Source organism: Pseudoliparis swirei, chromosome 5, assembly GCF_029220125.1.
Source record: "Pseudoliparis swirei isolate HS2019 ecotype Mariana Trench chromosome 5, NWPU_hadal_v1, whole genome shotgun sequence".
Lineage (NCBI taxonomy): Eukaryota > Metazoa > Chordata > Actinopteri > Perciformes > Liparidae > Pseudoliparis > Pseudoliparis swirei.
Genome location: NC_079392.1, coordinates 12,651,311 through 12,667,785, shown reverse-complemented (window position 1 = coordinate 12,667,785; position 16,475 = coordinate 12,651,311). Strand labels below are relative to the sequence as shown.

General features: G+C 41.3%; 1 protein-coding gene across 11 annotated transcripts in view; it reads right to left on the bottom strand.

Annotated features, from left to right (window-relative positions):
- The window catches only part of lpp (LIM domain containing preferred translocation partner in lipoma), a 131,446-nt gene extending 115,366 nt beyond the window's left edge, over positions 1-16,080 (bottom strand). For 3 of the 11 annotated variants that reach the window (XM_056414710.1, XM_056414713.1, XM_056414712.1), the window contains exons 1-2: positions 15,899-16,080; positions 11,364-11,435 (exon numbers count right to left, since the gene is read on the bottom strand). The gene's annotated coding sequence lies outside the window, so the exon portion shown is untranslated. Of the gene's footprint in view, positions 1-9,540; positions 9,586-11,363; positions 11,436-15,814 lie in introns of those variants that run through there. The other 8 variants (XM_056414714.1, XM_056414723.1, XM_056414716.1 and 5 more) reach the window with 6 other exon arrangements.
- Positions 16,081-16,475: the final 395 nt, after the last annotated feature.

Here is a 16,475-nt window from a genome sequence, read left to right as displayed (position 1 = left end):
TCCTACGGTGAACCCGTAGAGTCTTTGAGGGCTCTCTTACCGACACTTCCTATAAGTCTGCAGTGCTTCGGGTTGTCAGTTGGGGCTTCTGCACCCTCCGGCAGAGTCTCCCAGAGTTCGACGTCAGTCAGTCGGTTACTTTAATGCGTCATTGGGTTCTATCTCAACACCAAATTCAGAGTCTATGTGTGATTTTGTCTGCAGAGACCAGGATGTGTCTGCAAGGAGCTCTGTCTCCCCACACACACACACAATGTCATGATGCATCATGATATCAAAGATGTTGTTTTCAACATGAAGTTCAAGTAACTGTGCGTGTGTTCTACAGTTACCTTATTACCTCAGTATATGGCATAAAAGGACACATTTAAAAAATGTCGATACGTTGGAACTGATGCTGGAGATCCTCAAGAAAACCGCGGGACAATGACACAAGAGCAAAAAAGCATTACGCTCATGAAACAGCAACGTCTGATCACAACATGAATAATCCCTTTTCTTCGAACCGAAAGGTTCTTTTCTATTTTTTGGGGAGTTTTTCCTGATCCGATGGGAGGTGCTGGGACAGGGATGTCGTATGTGTACAGATTGTAAAGCACTCTGACAAATTCGTAATTTGTGAAGGCAAACTGAAAAGAAACCAAAACTTGACGAATGGGTTCTCATTGAGATCTACTTACTAAGTTGCTCAGCGTGGTAGAACAACATGCCCGGAACGTCTCAATGCTTTTATTATTAACGGGGTGAAGGACTACAGCACGGAGCACGGCTCGGGGAAAACAAACGTGCTGCCTGAAAGGCTTCGGCTGTTTCTTCCTAATTTAAATGCTGCAACAAATGAAGTTGGGAAGGATTTATGAGATTAATGCATCTAATGTACTGGATCTGTCTGATATTAACACAAGTGACCTGAAAGGGAAGGTTCCCTCAGCTTTAAGCCCACTAAAACAAAAGCACGCGGGGAGCTCAAACCACAAGCTGAGTGGTGGCGCCCTGACGCGATGATCCACAAGGCACGCTCCATCGTGTCCAATTGGATAATCCGTCAATGAAGCAGATCCTGGGGCAGATCGCTAAGATCTAGATCGCAGCCTTTAACCTCCGATGTACATCGATGAGACACGAGAACAGGGCAAGTAGATGCACATGTGGAGACACAAAGAAGCTTTTTTCTTGATGCTGTGACAAAGCGACTGTGGCGATCCCCTCCACCTCTTCCAATACACTTGTAAGAGCATTAGCAGTGCTTTAAAGTCTAAATCGTACTGCATTAGTGCTCCTAACGGCACCAACAAACACTAACATGGCTTCTATGTAATTAAGATTCTGCGTTTTTGCTTTTGTTTGTTTGTTGTGGGTCCGATACCCTGCTTGGAAGCCGGCTCAGGGTTATTTAGTACAAGCAACGGATTGACTTCACGGACAACCCAATGCAGGAGAAAGGCTCCACGCTAGCGTCACCTCTGGCTCTCCGTACAGACCGTGTATTCCTCTTAGTCGGAAAACTGTTAGAAAACAGTGAAAAATGCAACCCTACCGTTCCATTTTTAAATCTCTCTTACCAGTGGGTTTTTATTCTTATTCTTACTTTCGACACAATCTGTGCACGGCGGCTACAGGGGAGCTGAGGAGATTCTAAGACACAGCGTCAAGCCGAATTGTTGCTCTCGCTCCAAATGTGAGCTGCTCCATTTCAACAGAGTTGGGCTGAACGTTTTGGGGGGAAATGGCATTCAGGCTGAGATTTCACCGTGGCGTTGTTTAGTCGGGAGAGGCCGTGACTTGTCAGACCATGTCGGAGACAGAGTAGAAGAAGAATTACCGAGTACGTGTGTGTTCTTTTACTTGACACTCAATGATGTGCATTGTACTATTAGTGCGTGATGTGCTGTTCTGTGTAAAACATGGGAACACGGAATGGAGGGAGAGGGGTCCGCTGTTTGTCCAGCAGCAGAGGCAACGTTAGTTAAAGCTGAATGGACATGCGTTAAATGATGACGCCGGTGTGTTAAGCTTCGTTTATACGAAACAAGAGCTCCGAGTATCTAGAGACGCCAGAGTGCTGACAAACAAAATGAACTGTGAAGTTGATGACTTTATTGTCTTTATAAAAGCCCCATAAAGAAACGGGTCAAGTATCACAAGCATTATTATAAACACAAAAGGTTGAACATCCTGTAAACTACTCTATTTGGCTGAAAAGTATTGACTTAAATATAGCGTTTTGATGACCTTTGTGTTTTAAAGCTTCTAAAAGAGAACTGGCTTTGTCTGTATAATCTATAGTCTAGTGAACTATTTGGATTCTTTTTATTACGATACATTTCTCGAAATGACATACGTTGTGCAACTAGTAAAGAGTAAAGTGTTTTTATATGTGGAGGCACGGGAGCAACGCAATGTATTGCTGTGGACGTGGCAGCAACAAAACTTAGTTTGAATGCATCAGGTCCTGAACAGACTGTTGTGACTTTGGTGAATCCAAACTAACCCTCAAGTCACACACTGCTTTGCTCCAGCGCTGGAACTCCAGTCCGTTTCTTTCTTTCTTTCAATCATTTTATTTTAAGTTTTTAACAAGTTACACCAGACAATTTAAAACAACGAATGAATAAAAATTACATAACAACCAACTATACGAACAATCAGACAAGGAAGAAGAAGAAAAATTGGAACTAAAAAATTAAATAAAAACACAAACATAAATCATAATCTTCCATATTGACAGTCCATTTCTGCCTAAAATGCTGAGAACAGGGAGCTTTGAAAAGATGGAAGAGCTGGACAAACAGGTGTGTGAGGGGCCTTCAGCCGAGGGCATGAAGAGGTAACCGAAGACCTGGCTCCACTTTGACCTGAAACACTTGAGTGCTTGGTACGTTGAGCAGCCTGAGGCATCTTGTTCGGCGAGTTAAAAATAGTACTTGGTTAGTTTGTTCGTTTAAGCATGTCACGGGGGTCTGATCTATCCTTTATCCTCCTCATTACTATAAGTGTGTCCTGATTATTTGTAAATCCACTCCAATCCACTTTACTGATTGTTACGCTTGTGTTTTTTCCACTAGATACGTCTTCGACATCGGGTCTCACTGTAAGACGGCATTACTGAGAGGCCCGCTCGATTTTTCTGGTCAGGGAAGACACGACCAGGAAGTAATATTGCTCAATAAAGCTTAATTTGGAGTATGCTCATCAATGCAAATCCCAAATCCTTTTAAGCGTAATATTCCGAGCCCAGAGATGTTTTAAAGTTCACCCAAAATAAAATTTAAAGAAAGATGAAAAACACACCTCCCCAACTGTATGTCATCAGTCCAGATCATTAAATGTATTTCTATTTTACATCCTTAGGATGCGTCACTGTATTCATTCGGCAAAAAACCCCACATATTTTGTTATTGGTTTGAAATCAAGGCCGGACCGACCTCATTGTGTACCTCATACAACGCGTTTACCAAGAGGAAGGAACAAGGTTACGGTTAACTTTGAGCTGTGTGCCCATTTATTGTATTTATTCATATGCTCACTGAGTATTCTTTTGAATTATATAAGTAATACACGATATTGAAGGAAGAATTCCCTTTTTACCCTAACAGGAAAATGTAAGTCGGCAGAACTTAAAGTACAATTTCAAAAACATACAGTTTTACTCAGAACTAAGCTCCGAGTAAAAACCTTCAGAATATAGTTTTTTATGATTTGTACAACATCGTATTCCTAAAAACATTAATTTCATGACTGTTAAGAATTTCTTTACGATTTATATGGTGATAAAAAGTGATATTACAAATCCTCTCAGTAGAAACCTTTGACTATAATAGGTCAACAAAATGAAACAATAATGAACCTAAATTCATCCAGAAATAAAGATTTCTGAAATGTATGCAGATGAGCACATTTTCAATCCGATGATGCGTCATTCACTTATTACATCAAAAAAATTCTGAAACTTGATTACAAAAAGTATTGTCTTCATGTCAATTATCCACAAGAAGTTTCATGGCAAAACATTGTAGTTTAAGCGTTTACCCTCTTCGCCACACATATATTGTATGTATGTTTTCACAGCTAAGTTGTGGAAGCCTACACATGTTTTCGACATGCCCTCCACGTACGGATTACATGGAGGGGTGAGCGCGAGGTTAAGTGAAGCCTTTGTCCCAGGTGTTACGCTGCCAGTGACACTGACACCGACTTCCAGCCAAGAGGATGATTTGGGTCAGTAGGTAATTGCATTCCTGGACCACCGGGGACTTGCTGGCAATTGATCCTGCCAAATAGCCACGTGAAATATGCACATGTATACAGTGTGCCAGTCGTCTAATGAATGCAGGCCCTGTGAGCATGGCTCCTTCCAAGAGTGATGGGGTAACGAAATGATGCGGCCCACACGGCGTACGGCCATGATAACGCAATAAGATTGTGGCAGCACAAAGGGGTGTTGTGCCCAACGTGGCACAAAAATCTAGAACCCATCCGACTCAATTTAGCACAACCCCAACATCTCGGACGTCAGCAAGAAGCTCCAAAAACAACAAAACATGTGATCTAGCTTCTCCAAAACCGCTACATCAGCTTTCATCAACCCACTTTGTATCTGACCAGGAGCATCCGTTCTCTTTTATCAATGAAGGTCGAGAGGAACCGCTGCCAGGTTTAGAGTTCAAGGTGACGAATCACCCCAGAAGTCAAATAGCAGCAGCTTTTATGCTTAACCCCAAACACTTCTGTGGTAATGGCTGATATTCCATTATTGCTCTACTTACAGTCTGGCTGTTCTGTCAAGAGTGCTTTGTGAATGCTTCCTGGAGACTTCTAAAAGACTGAATCATACATTTAAGAGTTCAAGTTAAAAAAGGAAGCATTACCAGCCCTAGAGATATTCACACATTTAGTTTAAATTCATAAATAGAAGAAGTTTCTTTGAAATTCCAGTAAATTATACACATTTACAAAACATTATTGACCTTTACTCCATAAATACTCGAGATGCACAGATCGTTTTGCAGCAAATTGAAAACCTCATAGGTGACCATTTTGTCCGGTCATCATGAGTGAAGAAGACACAAGGCTGCCATTTGTCACGACTGTAATCCTACAATAATCTGTGAAAGAACAACCGTAAAATATCTGAAACAACTAACTTAATTAGACACTTATTTGATCGGAATTCCCCATGCTGCGCAGAGTATTCCCAGTATGAGACAGTGAGCCTCTCCTCTACACTGCCGCTAAGGGAGCTAACAGCTCACTCAGGTTATTATTAGAGTTCAAGCTCTATTCTGTCAACTTTGTATGTGAAGTCAAACTACCATCATCAAGTGTTAAAATATTATAAAATTACATTTTTAAATGGGAAAATTAATAAATAAAGTTGCTTGAAGTTTCCACAGCAATGTAAAACAGATATTAGAGAGGTATTTATTACCCGTTTAAACTTCCCAACACTAGCTCCAAGCACCTTATAATACATCTTCAAACCTAGAAATTGTTATTAATTAAATCAAACATTTCAATAAATATACATCATTTAATAAATTGTTATTATACATTGATTTATTTCATGCAAATAACCACCATAGATGACAATGATTAAATTAAAAGATAGCATTTTGAATTTGAGACGCACATCAATAATGGCCCTGTGTTTTTCCAGCAACATGCAATAGTAATTTGACCGCCTTTGGAAGCTGGCATCTGATCCGTCAAGTAAGTGTATCAGTCACATCATGTGAAGAGTCCCATTAGTCTCCCGCTTCTGGCTAATCGGAGACTAATCAGTTTGTGACATCTGATCCTAAACGATAGGGGCACGGGGGGAATGTCACTTTGAGAACACAATCACTTATGACCTGTTAAGATTACAATTGTTTACTGGGAAGTGTTGACGAGCAGTCAGGAGAAATGTCCAGCAGCCAGAATGTAAAAAGTGATGGCCGTTGGGGACTCACCGCAAAACAGAGTCCTTCTAGATTACTTCTCCGGAAAGCAATACAGTTCTCGTTGTTATTTAGGTACCTCCCCAAGTCCTGCTCAGGGGTTTATACCAATACTTTGCCATCTTGCATCTGTAGATTTCTCGGAGATTCACGAGAAGGAATAATTCTACTCGGTAAATGATTTGCTCATGCTATCTTTTCAGAATATAACATTTGGAAAACATTTGTAAAACCAACTAAAAACGATATATATCTTTTTTTATATTTCATTTTTAAAACAGTAGTTTTACCAAATTTTATATATAATTTACAATAAAGAAAATTGTTAGAATAATCATCTCCTTATAGTGAACAATTTGACCCGGACAGACATGATAACTATAATGTATTACTCATACAAATATTAGAACCGGAGATGGGAGTCTTGGGGGTGAGAGGCAAAGCAATAGAGGCAACAGAAGACAAATTAAACTAGATGTGTTCATTGATTCAGTGCAGATATAAAGGCCACTAAAGCAAGAGATAATTCATTCCAATGAAATAAAAACGCTGAATTCTTCAGACATGACAAAGCGTCTGGCAGAGGCTGTTGACATGAAGGATGGTCATGACATCATGTAGTCAAAGCCTAAAGGTGGATCTCCTTCACCTTCAACAGAGGTGTTGAGTTATACTGGCCACCAGCAGGCGGACACAAAAAAGAGACCACACCAAAGAAATCTTAAATCTATTGAAAAAGAATGCGCCTCAGATTGTTGTTTATGGATCAGCCATTTCAGCTCGACTGTGAAATAGAAAAACAACTTGGATTGTTTCAAAAATCCAGATACTAAAAAGAGTACTTAAAGCTGTCGGCAGATACGCTACCTGACAGCATTATAATTCATTACAATACATTTTAAATTCCAATCCACCAGCAATGATTCCCAAAGCCCGGGTCATCATGTCAGTGTTAGTGCTGCTAGAAGTCAGACTGCAGACACTGCACATGTTCACAACATTTTCGTTCTGCACTCCAAAACTCAACGGTACCGGGGGGGAAAAATAGCTGTTTCGAAGGCATCATTAGTTAAAGAGTAATCAAGAGTTACCAAAACAGAAAGTAATCAAAGCCCTTAAAGTGATTCTCCTTAATACGAAAGATAATCCCCTCACCCTTTAGCTTGATTTTCTTCAGCTCAGTTGGATTCTCCGTGTAATTGCTCCTGTTAATCATGCCGTAATTCGTTGACGAGATTCATTTGGGAAACTCGTCTTGAAAACATCACAATCCCTCCCAATCTGGGGATGGCAATAATATGGAAATGAAGGGCCGCAAAGTAGAGTGAGACCAGATTAAGTGATTTGAAGAACGTTGGAGAGGTCGCCGGGGACCGACGTAAGCAACGATCAGCAAAGCTTATTAAACCAACTGCCTCAAAACATTCTTGTTGACGGTGTATTTGCTGAGAAACACCTCACTCCAATATTCTTGATACTGTGGTAATAAATAAAACTGGTATCGAGCTTCTATTGAATTTATTATTATACCTTTATTTAAAAGGCGCTAAATGAAAGATTGCAAGCCTTTCTATTGCTTCTCAAGGGGCTCTCCACATGGTGACAGCTGAGCTGGTGGCTAGCAGCGCTAACAGAGCTAACGATGTTTCTATGAGGGTGGGCTTCAACAGAGCTGTAGAGATATACTGGCCAGCAGCAAGCAGCTGGATCAACGTTAGAGTGACGGACCAAGCCAAAGAAATCTGAAATCTATGAAAAAATTATAAGTTGATATAATAATAAATAAATAATAAGAGTGTTGTTAGAATATCACATTCAGCGCACCTCACCAGGTAAACCTTGTTGACATTAGAAGATCTCTTTTCTAAGGCAATAACTCCAATGAATTTGCAGGAGTTCAATATGTCTGTTGGATAATAGTCAATCTTACAAATCTGATCTTCAAATATACAAAGTCTCTCTAACAGGGGTGTAAAAAACAGCTAGAGCCTGATTAACTTTGATGGCTACTCCAAATTAATTAGGTCATCAAAGCACTCCATGTTTTCCAAATTGTTTTTATGATATTCAATTCTGACAAAACTCCTCTTTACTTCCTCTCCTCAATCTTTTCCCAATGAAGCCTCCACAATGTTGCTTTCCCCGGTGCACAGCCATCTGGCGCGATACTTTAAACTAAGACGGACTCATTTTCAACAATTGTGGGATAATGGTAAATACTAAAACATAATGTAGGTCAGAGATCTGAACTGATTGAGTAAAGCCAGTGACAGGGCAATATCTTCCTCAGCTGTGATGAAGTTTACCACCTTTTAAACAATGCGGATGTGCAGAGAGAGAAAAAGACGGATGGAGAAAAACTGCTTTTGGGATTTAGTAAACTATGCTCACTGGATAATCTGGACGTGACCCCCCCTTACAAATGTGATCCAAACCACCAACACTAACAATGTAACTCTACCTGTGTGTGGCTGTCATTGCTGATCTTTGTGAGGTCAATCAATCGATTTCATATATTCTTTTCTATTGTCTGGTGGAATAATCCGATTTAATTTTGGGAACCAAATATTAAATATCTTGAAGGGGACAGTGTGCGGGAGTCAAAATGAACTGTCAAAAATTTTACATTTCTATCACAAAATGTTATAAAGTTTGACTTCAAGGCTAATGGAGACCAACAGTTCTCCCTAAAAGCACCCAAAGCCAGAGGCATGTCAGATAAAGTCAACGTGCTATCGTGCTCACAGTGACACTGCTGCAGACATATACAAATTATAGAATCTAAACATGTTTTGTAATTTATTGCAGACACACAAATATATTTTAAAAAGACATGTGGGTGCCGGTTTAGTCTTTGGTGACTACGATGAAAATATTGACAAGTAAAAGGGAAAAAGCATGGCTGAGAACATACTTTGTAAAATTTCATTCACCGATAAATGGCTTACACATTAATATATTCATGAATTAATTTGTACGCAATACAGCATCCAATAAAACAATATGGGACAAAAATAATAATAATTGACAATCGGACGAAATTGGGGTCACTAGCTTCGAGGCCGATACAGTCCCAGCATCATTTGAAGATAAAAGTGAGAGATAATCACACCATCACTGAGCCGAGTGGCGTCAGCACCTTAAAGCGAAGTAAAAATAATGTACCTCTTCCCTCTACTACGAATACTACTACTGCTGCTGCTGCAGGGCACCTCCCACACAGAGTGTTTGAAGTGTTCGAGTGAGAGCCAGGAGGAAGGTCAGACCTGTTAAGGTGTAGATATCAGACAAACGAACAGACAGACAGACAGACACACACACAGTCTGGCAGTCAAAAATGTTCTCACAGCAGTGCCAATTTTGTCCGAACTTTTAAAACAATGAGAATAAGAACTTCCCGAAAATATCTCACACACACAACACAATAAATCCCTTCTTGTCTGAGCTTCTTCCAGTTTAAGAACTTTTTCCAAGATTAATTTTGGACGACGCAAAAAGGTATTATATTAAAGAACTATTTTGACAACAACTAGTGGCATTCTCTCACTGCACACACACAGGAAAATAAAACATAAAAAGAAAAATAAAGAGTGATACTCACAGTTTCTCTTTAGATCACTGAAGCAGGGAAAACTAGCTTGACTAAATGGCAGTGACTTGGAAAGGCTGCTCTCAACCCTAGAAAGCCTTATGCAGCTGAAATGACTCACATCCCCTTCTCCCAACCTCTGTCAACCATCGTGAGGAGATAAACATTTCCAAATATGGAGAAAGTACGGAGACAGTATTGAGGGCAATATCAGCTTGGTTAGTTTTTTTACTTGGAATGCCATACGCAGCTGAGCCAGAGTCCCTCAGCAGAGCCAGTTCTGTGGTGCATACCTTTCACTTGGGGGAATAATAATAGAGAACTTTTCACCATCTCTTTGGGTACGGTATGACGTAAGATGGGTAACGCCATGAGCAGCTACAGTTTTATAGAAGGGCAAAGAAGTCGAAATGAAGACAAAATGACTAAGCTTAGAAAGCTGTAAATGTGTATCACAATAAAATAGCAAAACAAAATAATTAAAGAAATGTAGGGAAATGGATGCAATTTACTCTTTCTTCCATTTTTTTTTTTAATCAGTCGTCCGGGCTAGATTAGAAGGTAAAGATAGCCCATTTCCTGTGAGAAGCTGTCTTGTCACACTGATTGTGCTCAAGTGATTAAGAAGGTATAATTAAAGTGTGATTACTCTCCAGCAGTGCCGTGGGTCAGAGGAGATCGCGGTAACATTAACAGCTGCTTGCAGAGAAAACATTTCACCTCTCCGCCTGGACTGGAAACAGTTTTGAAGGGCAACTTGGTGCCAGTGTGTTCGTTACAGCACAACCCACTTCACCCCAACCCCAAAAGGACAGACTGCGTTCGGGCGACTGAAAATCTCACATGGTCATAAATAATTGTTTAAATACTTATATTTAAAATACATGTAAATATTATATTTTAAAAATAGTTGCATTTAAAAATGAGGTTTTCTGACGATATTTAGATCTGGTGCAAATCTGATTTGTAGCGATGCCAAGTCAGTCTGAACAGTCGTATAAGAAAGTGTGCAGTTTTTGCACGACTATAACGCTGCCTTAGTCTGACATTTCAGAAAAGAGGAGAAAAGCCTGTTGCTGGTGGTAATCTGAGGAAGAAGAGTGAGGCGCTTCAATTTGTGGGAGGTTATTGAAATGAAAGTCAAACTCTAAAATCATAATTGCAGCCAATCAGGGTCACATGACAATGTGGCTGCAACGTCTAGACATAAAAGCCTTAAAAAAACAGAAAAGAAGATAAAGTTGACTTAAAGCATGATTTTCTGCCCATCTCTATTGGATACATTGTAGCCGTGTGTACGCAACATCAAATCTGGCCCCCCAATAACGCAACAGGCTTTTCCCATGTGTAAATGGAGCCCACTGCCCGAAGCCGATTCCCATTTGCCTCCAGCCTTTCCTTCATTGGGCCTCCAGCCAACACCGTGAGGTCATCGTGATGTCAGCTGTAAAAAGGTCTGTACGACTTTGCCCAGATAGGCAGTTACCCTTCTTGCCCTCTTTACAACAGAAGGGCAGAGATATTATAGCAAAAACAAGTTGATAGGGATCCTCACTGAAAGATACTGTGCAACACAACGAGTTGCTCACAATGAATCAACCAAGCATTTATTGTTTGGCTTTTCTGTGTTCAACCTTCCTTAAGTTTCCAAATCATCCTCATGGTCAAATCTGTGACAGCGACTCGACCCTGACTCACTAAATTGTGTCCATAATCTTGAGCTTAAACTGCAACACATGACCTTAAAAACATAAGTTCCACTACCACCCAACACAAAAGCAGGAGGAAATAAAACCGAACCAACCAGTAGATATTAAAAACAAAAGCTCTCCCACCTTGTCTCCTCTCTAGATGGACGGGATTCCTGCAAGGTTGTTGAAGCGATGCCCTTCGGCGCGTGTTGAAATCTGTTGAGATTGAGAAACTGCATCATTCCAACAGGTTACACAACTATAATTTAGCCATGCAGGACCACGCCAACGTAGTAAGTGGGTCCTGTCAACATCAAAGAAATGTGTTCATCTGAAGACAGATGAGCCATAGGCAGCCTCCTATAAATCCTGCATGAACCCAAGTGTAAGTTTTGCATTTAAATGTGGGTCTGCCATTTATCACCAGGCATCTGTCATGGCCCGTTGGAGTCATGTTTCACAGCAAAGACACAGTTCAGGGGAAAAACAATGCTGACAGGTTGAGGTGCACAAAGTGTTTCACTATGGTGTAACAATTATTCAGTGACGAGAACTAAGACTAAAATAACAGTTGATATGAAGTTGCCGTGGGCAACGACAAACTGACGAGAGCGAGGCGGCCACAAGTTTTAGAGCCAGCGAAGCAAGCTGCTCCGCACCGACTGCAACACCCAGAGCATGATGGGAAACGCCTGGCTATCGCCCAATCACAGAGCCAATCGGCTCTTACTTTTTACAACAAACTCTGTAGAACCCTCATTTTTGTGTAATTGTAATATTTATCACTAGATGAAATTATCAACCTCATTTTGTGTGAAAACATTAGGGCTGCAACAACGAATTGATAAAATAGTTGGCAACGAGCTTCATTGTCGATTCGTTGTGTCGCGCGATTATTACGGCACTCAATGAGTCGCAGAGTATAAAAAAAGTTGAGTTGCGCGCGGAGCGGAGGAAGAGGACAGACCAGAACGCTGCGTTGTGAGAGCCAATCAGCGCTGAGCTGCTGCTCCTCCGTTAGTGAATCTAATTGGCTGCTGCTGCGCTCGTGGCTCTGGAAGCGGAAGTCATCCCCGTCGTCGGAGTGACATTCACGGAGCTGTGTGCGCCTACGGGTGATGTCATGACCCCAGACACCAGGGCGCTAGATGTTACCACGTGTGTGGCATTTCCACAAGAAGTATAACGTAGAAAAAGTGGTTATATGTTCCGTGGCGAAAAATATTTTTCCGCGAAGAAAGGCAAGAGATAAGCCACGCCCCCTCACCGACACGTATGACGCATTCAACCCACAAATAGTCGGCTGAGTAAACTCAGGCGAGTAAAGCGCTGTCAGTTCTGTTTGTGACGGGTTCATACACATGCTGACCAGTGGATCTCCAGGACCTTTCCAGGACTTTAAACCAAATTTCCGTGATTAAACATTTTGTGAAACCTCTGTGTATACATGAACAAATGTAGTATTTAAACTAACAATGAGAATTCCAAAGCATACAGTATATATTCCGTGTAAATTAACATTTGAATATAACAAATTTGCATTACTTTTCCAAAAATTGTGGGATTTTATTTTTTTCAATTACTTTTCTAGGCCTGGAAATAGCCATTTAAAAACTCCATGACTTTTCCAGGATTTCAATGACCGTACGAACCCCGTTTTGAATAAAGAGTTGAAAATTAGAGTTTGTTTTTTTATCCGATTAATCGAAAAAATAATCAACAGATTAATCTATTATCAAAATAATCGTTAGTTGCAGCCCTAGAAAACATAATTTGGGTGGTTGATAATAATAAACGGGTTTATATATATATATAACACTTTTTAAACGAACAGCAAAGGCAGACATGAGACACAGCTACATTCAAAAATCTAAATAAATCCAAACGTGGTCAGTGTGGTCTAGTTTTCTTGTCGTTTAGTGTGGTTTAGGACTTAAAACATTAATATTACTCGATTGGGTTTGAGTCTAATAATCATGTTAGCTTGTTGGGTACATAATTATCATATATTGTCAGATTTCTGTCGCTTTGTTGTTGATAAATCTGTGTTGCACAGTAGCTTGCATCAAGTACACAATCGGCGAGAGCTGAAGGCTTCTTGAGACGGTAAAAGCACAAGAGGGACGCTCGCCTTTAGTCTGACTGGAGTTTTAGGGGTGGTCGGAGTATTGGGACAACAAATTGTCCTGTAGGACTAGTTTTGTAATCCACATGGATTCAAGGCGACAGTGTTGTTGTGCAAACCAGCCCACCACATGTCACACCCTAGCTGACACCACGGCAGGCATCTTAAGACAGGCACCGACATGTCCATGCCCTGCCTGTTGCCTCAAAGGTCTGGAGATATTATCTCAATACACTTGTTTTCCTCCAAGATTACGTAGACTCGTTCTGTGGCCTAAGAATATTTTAATGTGCTCTATAACTCCATAAAAACAACAAAACTATGAGTCAAGAATCTTGGGTCAGTCACTGACACTTTAGCTGCTATCCAAACCTAGTACTTTTTTATTTTAGTACTTGCAACTGCCCTTTCAAAAGGTATACTGTTGCATGCAGTATGCATTCAATTGAGACATACTTCTTCCTCAACCTTGAACTTTGACCCTCTTGTTCATGTGTATGATACACAAAGGATTGTGGGTGGGAATAGCCAGAAAAGCATGCTGGCTTGCATGCTGTGAAATGCGACCGGATTTAGAAGAACATCCTGGGATTTTTGGCATACTCCATTTTAAATACTATGTAGTGGGATATACTAAATGGTATCCCTCTATCACATCAGTAAGTGGTGTTAAATGATCCTGTGGCAAAGATTGACAGGTAGCTCCAGATCCAATCGAATACCGGAAAACCAATAGTCCACACCAGTCTCTGGTTGTGGCAACCCTCAAACGGGTGACACTTTCTAAAAAAATACCAACATCTTGACATTACACTCTGCTCTAAAATGGCTCACTTGGAGTAGGCTGCAGTTCCTTCCAGAAAAAAAAAGAATAAAAAGGACACTCATTAAAATAACACAAACAGTAAAGTAACTTGACTAAACCTACCAGGGGGGCCCGGGCTCAAAGGTGGTTAAGGCACTCATCTTTTAACTTTAACATCATCAACGCTGTCAAACGAGTCCTTTTCAAACCGAAGATTTTAAAGACAGTTCCGTTTAATGTTGCCGGAGTCAGAAATGTGTCGGAGCGACGCAGATGTATGCGGTTTGATGGCAGCACTCTCGGGGGACCTTGGTGTTATTGATTTGAAACATCTAAGTCAAAGTTGGAATTCAGTCTTTTGGAGAAGAAAGTGAGACTTATTTTTCACGTTAGCAACATTTATGGTAGAACAATATCTATAGTGTGGACGAGGGCTCCCATTTATTTTTCACAAAAGACGAAGGCAACTAAAGCAACATTTGGGAGGTATTCTGTTATGTCGTCTGTGAGACAATGACGAATGTAATCCTTCAGAGGGACTTCCCAATGCATGTGGTGCACAGAGACACATTTGATGCAAGTGAGGAATTGTCGTCCACACATAGAATGTAATCGGTGAGGTCATAGTTATGTCGGCCTTTAAAGAAGTTATGGACGTGAATACAAGAGCATGTAATCGGCATGGCGGACAATATGGTTGGACACAGAAGTGTCCTCTTCTGAGACTCAACTAACTTGTCTCTCTTTTCTCAAGGAGGTAGAAAATCCCTTCCTTCAGACCTGTCTTTGGTCACATGTTGTTCGTGAAGGGGTCACGTACAGCACTGAGCACCGGCTGTGTCCGGGGCTCGCGGTGGTACATCAGGGCCCGAGGGGGTGCCAGGCCTGACCCGTTTAGACATTGTTCACGTCACAAAATCAAGGCAGTCATCCACACCCGGGTTCACAGTAGCATTACAGTTACACTGTAGGCCAGCACGGCAACGTTATCCACACCTCGACGGGCCTCAATTAACGTTAGTTGTGTGACACGAAGTCTAATAGATGCAGAAAACACAACTACTGACAACTCTTTCCAACTTCATGGTAAAACACCGCCAACGAAACTATTTCAACAACGTGGCGAGTCTTTGCGTCGTAAATCAGTCAGTTCATACTTTATGAGGGGGGGGGGGGGTAAACGCCAACAACTCTTAGTTACTTTAGCTCACAGTTATCGGTACTCCGGTAACGGGACCGAAGGCTCGTGAGTCCCTTACGGTTAAACATTTAGCGACATATTTCACAGCGGAGAAGGGGCTCTCGTGTTTTCTCCGGTGACAAGTCGGTCTTCCGCATTGCTCAGCAGCAGCGCGCTGGGCTAAAAACAGAGACGCCAGAGACGCCCAGAGTCACTCTTTGGCTAAAGTTGACGGCTAACAACGACTTCTACACATATAGGGTTATATATTCAACGCGTGACTTGAGCCCGGCTCGTGCACGAGCTACCGACAAGTTAGCTTCGCTAGTCCCCGCATGTAACATTAGCACCAGCCGAGGCTACCGTGCAAGTCCACGCCCTCATTGTGAACTCGGTCCGAGCTACAGTAAAATTCATATTATAGCCCAACAAGGCCGAACAAATTGGAGACGAGCTGCTCCCAACGCCGGGTAAACCAGTCATACCTCAAACTTACACCGGGTCTAAACACTGCCGAAAGCCGCAGACACGTTCGAGGCGTCGCAGGAGTGCCCGGTGGTTTCGCTTACCTCGCTTTTTGGGGAAATAAAACGAGAGGTTCAAATCCCAACCAAAAAAAGTGAAACTTCTTGATCCAAATTCTGGGAGAGTTGTAGGCGGTGACGTCACGCTCTGAAATTCCAGCCGTCTCAGTGAGTTGAGAGGTTTGCCCATGTAAGGCAGCAGGCCAGCGGTGTCACGGAGCAGGAATACCGCGGCCCCGAGCCCCCGGGACACAAGGATGATCGTGGAGCAGGGGAAGAAAAAAATGTAAAGCTCGATGTATCATGGATCGCAGTTTCCCCTTTTCTTTCTTTGTTCTTCCCTTTTCCGGATCTAAACCCTCTGACTCTGTCTCAAAAAGACATGTGGTGACAACTCATCCGCGAAACTAATTGAAATGTATCAATAATTAGATGTTCAAGTATGCACACCTGTAAAATGCCAATCAATTAAACAGCCTCGTAATAAATAAGCCTAGAATAGAATAGTTTTGACACAAAATAAAACAGAAACACTTTAAATAACTCAAACTAGATATACTATAATATAACTACCATATAACTTAATCAACACACAATAATGAACCATACGAGGGTCAACTCA